This window comes from Octopus bimaculoides, chromosome 19 (assembly GCF_001194135.2).
Source record: "Octopus bimaculoides isolate UCB-OBI-ISO-001 chromosome 19, ASM119413v2, whole genome shotgun sequence".
Lineage (NCBI taxonomy): Eukaryota > Metazoa > Mollusca > Cephalopoda > Octopoda > Octopodidae > Octopus > Octopus bimaculoides.
The window spans coordinates 50,308,176-50,318,865 of NC_068999.1; the positions used below are offsets into that span (position 1 = coordinate 50,308,176).

At 36.9% G+C, this 10,690-nt stretch overlaps 1 protein-coding gene across 4 annotated transcripts in view; it reads right to left on the bottom strand.

The window, feature by feature from the left end:
* The window catches only part of LOC106882868 (sodium/hydrogen exchanger 2), a 118,216-nt gene that overhangs the window by 52,999 nt on the left and 54,527 nt on the right, over positions 1–10,690 (bottom strand). For all 4 annotated transcript variants that reach the window (XM_052974916.1, XM_052974917.1, XM_014934756.2 and 1 more), the window contains one exon: positions 757–1,118. The gene's annotated coding sequence lies outside the window, so the exon portion shown is untranslated. The remainder of the gene's footprint in view (positions 1–756; positions 1,119–10,690) is intronic.

A 10,690-nucleotide genomic window follows, 5' to 3' on the forward strand; every position in this document is an offset into this window, starting at 1 on the left:
TATATATATATATATATATATATATATATATATATTAGGTAATTACTCGCTTGTTCTATACGCTTATTTGTTAAAGTACACGTCACATGCTCTGAATAATGGATTCAAATCTTCTGCAAAGTTAAAATGTAAGGTCATCAAAGATTACTGTTTACCTGGCTGTTTCGTAGATACTGGTTTCTTAAAAGGATGATGAAAGTTTTGTTATATATCGTATTAATTTGTTACAGCTAAAAGTAATAAGCAAAAAATGACGACAGAATAAGAAAGAAAGACTTATACGATTAGCCATTTCGGATTAAATGTTCTATAGTTATTAACCAATTCAATAGGACGTTTACTACAAGACTGGTGAAGCACCTGGTAAATCGTTTCTCTCTTCATTCTAGCCATTTCTTGTTTGCTACTTCTACCTTTTACTAAAACTTTCGTCTCTTCTTTGTGTTTATATTTACTTCAATCGTTTACCTTTAGTCTATGCCAAATTTATTCTACAGATAAAGAAAAATTTCACCTTTACAAACACTGTTTTAAGAAGCCAGTATTGACGTATCATGGGGAAAAAAAAAACAGTCGCATTGACCAATGAAATAAGTATCATGTAATGTATTGGTGGTGCTGGTGATGGTGGTGGTGGTGTGTGTGTGTGGTCGATGTTAGAGATTGAAATCTCATTTAAGACAATGTTCCAGCAAGGCTGCAGTCCAATGAATGAATCTTGTAAGAATAACATAATAAAACAACAGTATTACTTACCTAACCGATTCTATTGAAATTCAAGAGTCTTTGGTTGACTACATAACATGCCTGAGATGAATAACTGAAGCGTTGTTGAAATAACAAAATGGCGTAATCATCGTAGAATAATCTTTTGGTAAAACTGACGTAAGAGAATGTCTCGCCATTTGCCATTCAATCTGTTTTTCTCCTGTCTTTTTCTTTTTTCGTTTTGTAATTTATTCTTCCTCTTTATTATATATATTTATATATAATATTTTATATATTTTTGTAATTAGTGTTAAAATTATTCCCTTCTTTTTTTACTGGGTTATATAATCCGAGATATTTTGTAGTTTGATCTTAATCTTAAAACAAGGATAACAACAGCTAGACAGTTCCTGCAAGAGAAGAATAAAACAGAAAATAAACAAAAGAGAAGTGAGAGAAAAAAAAATCATGTAAAAAACCAAAAATGTTTTGAAATTTTGACACAAGGCCAGCTATTTCGGGGGAGGGAGTAAGTCATTTACATCGACCCCAGTGCCCAACTGGTACTTAATTTATCGATCCCGATAGGATGAAAGGCAAAGTCAACATCGGCGGATTTGAACTCAGAACGTAAAGACGGACGAAATGCAGCTACGCATTTAGCCCGGCGTGCTAACGATTCTGCCAGCTCACCCCCTTACAAACAATAATAACAATCGTGTCTACTAAAGGCACAAGGCCTGAAATTTTGGGGGATGGGAGAAGTCGATCGTATTGACCCCAGTACTCCACCGGTACTTATTTTATCGCCCTCTGAAAGGATGAAAGGCAAAGTTAACCTTGACAGAATTTGAATTCAGAACTTAAAGACCAACGAAAGGCCGCTAAGCCCGGCGTGCTAACAATTCTACCAGCTCGCCGCCTTACAAATAATAGTAATAATAATAATAATAATAATAATAATAATAATAATAATGATCATGGAAATAAGAACAAAATGAACCAAAGTACAAGAGCCTCTACACTGTAGTTCGATCAATCTGCTATAAACAACAGCTAAATCAACCTAAAAATCACGCCCTATCATCTTTCAAATATGAAAAGGGATACACTAGATACTTAGATAGACTTAGCATGGAAAACGAAAGCAGACGGTGTTCGTGGTTGGAATGTCTTTGAGAATTATATACTGAACATAATCTGAGCAGCGTCTTTTGCCATAGATTCTTGCATATCTTTTATTTTTTGCCACTTAGTCATTGGACTGTTCCCATGCTGGGATACCTCCTCGAAGGGGTTATTCGAACAGCTTGACTCCAATACTTATATTTTAAAAAAAATTGGTACTTCTGCAATGGTCTTTTCTTTTTGCCGAGCGCTAATTAATTTACAGGAACGTAAACAAGTCAACATCAGTTGTCACGTGATGGAGGAACAACACAATTACAAAGCTAGACAGACAGACATACAGACACACAAAACAGACTTTCACACTATTTCCGTCTGCCAATTTCACTCGCAAGGCATTGGCCAGTCCGAGGCTATAGAAGAAGACACTTGCCCAAGGTACCATGCAGTGGAATTGAACCCGCAACCATGTGGTCGCATAGCGAGATTTTTGACCGCAAAGCCATGATAGACTTGCGAGGAGGCGACTAATAAAAAGCTCTCAGCATTGAGCACACTTGTTTAGTTCCGTACAAGCTTTCCTGTTCACTATCATCCCTTTCCTTACAGACATGTTCGGGTGAGTCATCTAAATCTCCTTGGCTTCTTACAAAACTAAAAGGAAAAAAAAGGCACACATTTCTTCTTGGTTAAATTAAAAGAAAATATTAAGAGTGATATTCAAAGGTACTGACAGTTTTCAGCTGATGTCATTCATTGTTTAATTGAGAACGTAAATCAATTAAGTGGCCAGACATTGTTATTGTAAATCATGTTAAAATTTTTGTTCTTGCCGACTCCAAAGCATGGGGTCACTGTTGTCAAAGCGAAAGTTATTTGGCTGAAGATTCATGTGTCATAAATTCTATCGCAGCTATTGTTAGAGAATGCTGATGGCCAATTGGAAGAACGATACCTAAAGAGCTTTTCTGACCAAAATCTAAATAACCAAGGCAGAATAAAAACTGTTTGTATTAGTATATTTATTAACTATTTCGTTGGCACAGTGTGTGTGTGTATGCACATGTGTGTGCGTGGATATGTGTATTTGTGTATTTGTGTGTGCGTGTGTGAATTAGAATGTGTGTGAGATTGCTGTAATCAACATTCCGGATTGTGAGGTCCTTATGCACAATGTTTTACACGCTATAAATAGGATAGCCACAGCTATAATACTTTTAATCGCTCGTGTACTCAATCAGGGATTGGCCTGGAGCTCAAAAACAACAACAACTCGCTAAAAGCTTGGAGGAATTCCTCGTTGAGAACGAAGACTCTTGGTCACGTCACAACATATCGCCTGGCGGTTTATATAAGATATATATGAAGGCGCGTGGATTGGTGGTTAGAATATTTGGCTCACGGTCTTTAGGCCGTGAGTTCGATTCCCGGCAGTGCGTTGTGTTCTTGAGCAAGACACTTTATTTCAGCAGCAGCAACAACACCAACAACAATTACTGTAGCAGCAGCAATAGCAGCAGCAACAACAGAAATACCATCAATCATCAACCGAAAGGGTATCCTTGTCCCCAAAACTTAAATAAACAAGACGGATCAAAATAAAAGTTTTTATTCGTGTATTTGCTAATTGTAACACGTCGTTAGTAATTCACTGCTGTATGGGATCATGACATTCGGCTGGTAGTAAATAACGTTCGTTCGTCGCTTTGAATCTTTTTTTTTTTAATATTTTCGTTCCGAAATAGCACCGTGCTCTCTCTATCTCTCTATTTCTCTCTCTCTCTCTCTTTCTCTCTCTCTCTCTTTCTCTCTTTCTCTCTCTCTCTCTCTCTCTCTCACACACACATGCACACCATCACCATCCCCACCACCACCACCACCGCTATTAGCTTTCCCCGCTTTATCTTCTACTTTCAACAGCAGCGCATTATCGTCATCAATGCCGTCAATACCACTACGAGTCAACGAAGGTACTTCCATGTATATATATATATGTATGTATGTATTTGTTATTTGTGTCTGTGTCTGATCCCCCCACCATCGCTTGACAACCGATGTTGGTGAGTTTACGTCCCCGTCACTTAGCGGTTCGGCAAAAAAGACCGGTAGAATAAGTACAAGGCTTACAAAGAATAAGTCCTGAGATCGATTTGTTCGATTAAAAGTTGGTGCTCCAGTATGACCGCAGTCAAATGACTGAAACAAGTAAAAGAATATATATTCTTTTATTCTTTTATTCTTTTACTCGTTTACTTGTTTCAGTCATTTGACTGCGGCCATGCTGGAGCACCGCATTTAGTCGAGCAAATCGACCCCAGGACTTATTCTTAGTAAACCTAGTATTTATTCTATTAGTATCTTTTGCCTAACCGCTAAGTTACGGGGACGTAAACACACCAGCATCGGTTGTCAAGCGATGTTAGTGGGGGTGACAGAGACACATAAACACATACACATACATACATACATACATACTTACATGCATATACATATACATACATGTATATATATATATATATAAAATCCACGCACAACGCTTTGGTCGGCCCGGGGCTACAGTAGAAGATGTCCAAGGTACCACGCAGTGGTACTGAACCCGGAACCATGTGATTGGTAAGCAAGCTATTTACCACACAGCCACTCCTGCGCCTATTCTTAAATATTAATGTAAAAATTCAGACTGTACAGTAATGGTATTAACTACCACACACCACTAGAGTATGACTCACACACTAACATCTATATCCATACACAAACACCCATATGCGCCCCTCTCCAGCACACACATTCACGCGTTTTCTTAATCGAAAATGATCACAAACAGAGGAAGAAGATTGCATTATAGTCTTTCGACCAATTATATATAGCATCCGGGTTGTCCTCAAACCATACCGTGGAACTATTAGAGCGTTGAGCAAGGTGGCTTCTCAGTATCCGCTTCGCTCATTTACGCTCTAACGACGATGTTTGTGGTGTCCCATGTGCTAAGCTGTATCGACCCAAGGTGGAGGCTTTTCTCTTGCATAACGACGTTAGCGTCGTAAACAAGCGTATTGCAAGTTTTCATTTGATAAAAGTTCAGTTTTTAGAGTCATTTTCAGCAAATTGCATATAAAGGGATGCACTGAATAAAATGTTGTACATGTTACCAAATCCATTCACAAGATTTTGGTCGGCCTGAGGCTAAGTAGAAGACATTTGTCCAAGGTGTCACGTGATAGGACTGAACACTGAACAATGTGGTTGACTAAAAAAAAACAAAAAACAAAAACAAAAGACTGCCTTTATTAAAAATAACTGCTTAATTAGCCTATATGTGCTTATAAGACGACGAGCTGGCAGAATCGTTAGCTTGGCGACATTTCGTCCCTCTTTGCGTTCTGAGATCAAATCCCGTCGAGGTCGACTTTGTCTTTCTGGCGTCGATAAAGTGAGTACTGAAATAATGTAATTGCACACGCACATATCACTCTCTCTCTCTCTCTCTCTCTCTCTATATATATATATATATATATATATATATATTATATATATATATATATATATATATATATATATATATATATGATTCACACCGACATTAGTATATTTTATTGATACATACCAGACACTCATACATCAGCATCACAGTATTTACGCTCATATAAGTATCAGCGTGCATATGCATGTGTGTGTGTGTGTGTGTGTGTATGTGTATGTGAGTGTGCTCGCATGTATGCCAGTATGTATGTATGAAGGCATCTACACACGTGTATTTACATGTAACTAAATCTAAAGCACTTGACAGATTTTTCATTAGTGCGTTTGTTAAGACTCAAGGAAAATATAGCTTAATTTCATTTTAAGTTTCTTACCGACGCCTTAATCGTATTTTTCTAGACTAGCGACAGAGACATGTGTATTATTAGACACAATTAATGTGGCGATCTATGCTTAGAGGTATTTCGTTCGTCTTTATGTTCTGAGTTCAAAATCTGCCGAGGTCGACGTTGCCTTTCATCCTTTAGGGATCGATAGAATAAGTACCACGCAAGCACTTGATGTAGGGTCCATAACACAATGCCTGAAAATGCACTTGCAGTAGTACAGTAATTAAATCCATTTTCGATATGAAGAGAACATGAAACCCCTTCCGAAATATACTCAATATTTTGGGGCAAAGATCTCTTTTAAAAGTATGAAGAAATTAGGAGGACGTATGGCTTCGTTGCTGTGCGAGGAAGCTCGACACACCAATCGAATACAAACTTGAACTTAATAAATTTTGTATATACAACACTAAACATAAACATATGCAAGAATGACTTCTACCTCAATCGCAACGACGAAGCAATATACAAAACATGAGCTTTAACAGATCGCCCACGATCATACAGCACAGCGCACACAATATTAGCGAACGTACAGTCAACCTATCAGTACAGAGAAACATTTGACACCACAATAGAATCTTAGCAAGAAATCATTAGCGTCTAGCTGAAATACATGAAACACTTCATACTAAGTAATACTAAACGTGGAAAAGGCAAAATAGTTATATGGTTTAATGCTTCCTGTAGTTAAAAAATGTTTCTACACATACTGTTACAACCTTTCTTAAACTGATTAGTACACAGTTCTCGCTCCACAATGCACACATGCATGAAATTTGCTGCAAACATTCTGTTTAGGCCAGCTATACTTATATGAATAACAGAAGGTTATAGATTTTTAACCGAAGCAAAATTTTAGCACAGCACAAAGAATCCAGTACTTATGCAATTTCAACGACATGATTAGGTGTCTTTTCTACTGAAAATAAGCATTAAAAGAAATAGTATACAAGCAGACAAAGAATCAGCATTCTGTACAGTAAAAAAAAAATGTACACTGTGTTAACTGTACCTACTTTTAAAGTTGGATTATCAGACTAACCCATTCTTTTATGTTTATAAACATGTGTAATGTCATGTTTTTCGAAATATAATTGGTTTCTGAAAGGCAAAGGAAAAAGTGAACCCACAGTAAATCGCCTGCATGCATTAACCACAGTAGACACTGTCAGTTATTTGCTAAAAAAAAGTGAAAAAGCCAAGAATTTGATGCTGTAATGTGGCAGGACTTCAGCAGACCATTGAAGTATCAAAGCATTCGATGTTTAAAATCAAGTTGAAATTTCAATAGATGTTGACTCTGACTAATAAGTCGAAGTCCTTTTAGATGATGTATTTTTATGGGATCTACTTGATACAAGTAGTTTCAAAAACCCCACTTTGTAAACCGAGTAGAGATTTAAGTCAAACGACAAAATTTTGTTAGGAAATCAAGTGCAGTTGTCTGCCCTTAAGAAAATTATGTTCTTTTTCAGTTTTGAATTTTCACCCCGTAAGCATGATTCACATAATTTGCATCCACTAAAAATACAGTGAGGTCTCCAAGCCATTTTGAATTCATGCATGTTTCTCAACATGGACCAACGTGACCGTCTGATTGAGCATCAAAAGATATAGTAAACATTCGTGAAACTTAAAACGGCAGACGACGACAGCAGAGGCGATGACGTCAACGGTGACGTCAGTAGCAATGCTGTGGTGATGGCAGCGGCAGCGGTAAAGATGATGATGATGATGATGGGGATGATGAAAATAAAACAAAGTCTTAGAGAAACAGAAATCAACTTCTGTCTATATATATAATAAAAATAAAGTTCAACAGTTTCTGTGGCATTAAACTGGAAATGTTAACCATAACGTTTTCATGGCGTGAAAAGGTTTTTAGAAATCGATTTTCTTTCTTCCACAATCTGTGTATCTCTTTGACAGATTACGCTCAAGTAATTGAAGCTTTATTGACGACACCTACTTCTTGCTTCTTGACCGTAGAAATCTGGCAACTGGCTAAATTTCAGAGTCGTGCTTGACCAAGTTGTAATTAGGACGTCACGTGGTGGAATGGAATAAACAGAAGCCAACGGAACTACATTCTTTATCTTTTATCTTTTTTATCTTTTACTCGTTTTAGTCATTGGACTACGGGTTCTGATAATAAAATATAAAAAAAATCGATACCAGGGTTTCTTTTATATGCATGTATAGTTACATGAGTTTACTCGAAGCAGCTTTGGAGCGAAATCTCGAAACGTCAATGAACCCAAGAACCTTATAGTCCCAGACTAAATACAAAATGGTGAAGATGCGTGGCTTAGTGGTTAGGGTACTTGGCTTAGTGGTTAGTCGTGAGTTCAATTCCCTGTGATGTGTTGTGTTCTTCAGCAAGACACTTTATTTCACGTTGCTCCAGTCAACTCAGCTGGCAAAACTGAGTAGTACCTGTAATTCAAAGGGGCCAGCCTTGTCACATTCTGTGTTACGCTGAATCTCCCTGAGAACTACGTTAAGGGTACACGTGTCTGTGGAGTGCTCAGCCACTTGCACGTTAATTTCATAGCTGGCTGTTTCGTTGATCGGATCAATTGAAACCCTCGTCGTCGGAGTGCCAAGTACAAAATGCTAATTAAGAAATATGAATTTTGGAAAACCTTCAAGAATAATAAACTCCACTCTCCCACAAAGCTGATACAGTTATATCTTCTACAGAGCTTGTATCTATGTGTGCTTACCAGTGTGTATGTGTGTGTGTGTATTTATGTTTAAAATACAATGAAAATGCTTAAAGTTGATGGAAGGAAATTTTGAGCCTCAATAGTTTGATATAAGTTTCCTATGACATAATTTTCACAGAGTATAGAACACTTTAATGCATTCTGTTACAAAATAAAGAAAACAGCATACATACATACACACACATACGTATATATAAGTGTATAAACACACACAAATATGTATATTATGTATGTTTATATATATATATATATATATATATATATATATATATATATAAAATATATGTTTATATATATATTATGTATGTGATTGTGTTTGTATGTTTGTATGTATGTATATACGTATGTATGTTCAAGGTTAAATGAAAACTTGGAAGCAAACAAAACATTCGAGCTATATTCTCATGACTAATTATAAAACAAAAGATTAATTTTCATTTAAATGAACCTCGTTATTGTTTAAAACGGGTGTATAAGACTAGATTCCCACTCTATACAGAAGTGCCAGATTTGTATTTCCGTTTATGTATGCGTGTATTTGTGTGCGTGCGCGTATATATATATATATATATATATATATATATGCGCAAAATATAAAATATAAAAAAGACCCAGCAAGAACAACAAAAGTCAGTAGGACGTACACTGAACTTTTATTGTTTTGCCACTTTTTTATTGTTGATTTGCCTATTAATGAGCCTATTAATTTGCCTATTAATGAGCGCTCACACGGATCTTCTACGCCCTTCCGATGGTGATGTTAAGTACTTAATTCTCGGATTAAACTTACATTGAGTGCATGTGTAAGACTCAACAGTATATATGTTTTAGAGCCATTTATATATATAAACTTACTTAGAAATGGATGTGTGGCGTTCAATCATATAATATTATAAATAATATATATATAGATATATATCCATATATACGTATATGTACATAAGTACATATATATGTATATACATACGCATATATGGGTACAGGACGTCATAAAACGTAAACAACATGAAATACGAAAACATAGAATACGAACTTTTTTGCGAACAACGAAAGAAACAAATGGAATAAAAAGACAAGTAACATAAAGAACGACCCTTCATCAGTTGTCGTTTGCTTATCTACTTCTTGTCTGTCTCTTCTATCTTTTCTCCTGTCAAAGCTTGTTCCTCCAGCGTTCACCACCTCACCTCTTGTCGTAATTGCTCGAAATGTGGAGTAGATAAACAGCCGACAACTAATGAAGGGTCGTTCTTTATGTTACTTGCCTTGTTTTCCATTTGTTTCTTTCGTTGTTTGCAAAAAAATACCGCTAAGCATTTCGCCCGGTGTGCCCACAAGAAGCTAAACATAGAGGGGACAAACAAGGACAGACAAATGGATTAAGTCAACTACATCGATCCCAGTACGTAACTGGTACTTAATTTATCGACCCCGAAAGGATGAAAGGCAAAGTCAACCTCGGCGGCATTTGAACTCAGAACGTAAAGACAGACGAAATACTGCAAAGCACTTCGCCCGGCACGCTAACGGTTCTGCCAGCTCGCCATCTTTTTGTCCTCGCGTATTGATCAATATTCTTTACTTAGATGAAGCGGCAAGCTAGTAGAGTCGTTAGCACGCCGTACAAAATGCTCTACGTTCTGAGTTCAAATTCCACCGCGGTTGACTTTGCCTTTCATCCCTGTCGGGGGTCGATAAAATAAGTACCAATTGAGCACTGGGACCGATGTATTCGATTTGGCCCCCTCTCCCAAAACTACTGGCCTTGTGCTAAAATTTGATACCAATATACTTTAATTGGTTGAATGTCCCGCCATCCAGTTATCTCATCGCTCAATCCCTCTCTCTTTTTTTCTCTCTCTCTTACTCCTTTCTTACCTTTCACACCCCACTTTGTTTCTCTTGTTATTTTTGTTGTTTCGTGACGTAAACGAAATCAAGGTTAGGGGAAACTTTTATATGTCATTACCCTATTATGTAATGACATAAAGGTGCCAGTGCAAAAATAAGAACCCGTGCTGCATATATGAACACACACACACACACACACACACACACACACAGACACACCTATAATCCACACACACACACACACACACACAGACACACTTATAATCCAACCAATTTAAGCACCTGTTTCAATGCCAAATAACCGCCCATAGAGCCTGTTAATCAAGTAATATGGTCCTGTGAGAATTAATGAATTAAAACAATGAATTAAAAACAAAACACTCTCGCCCATCTTTTTCTCAC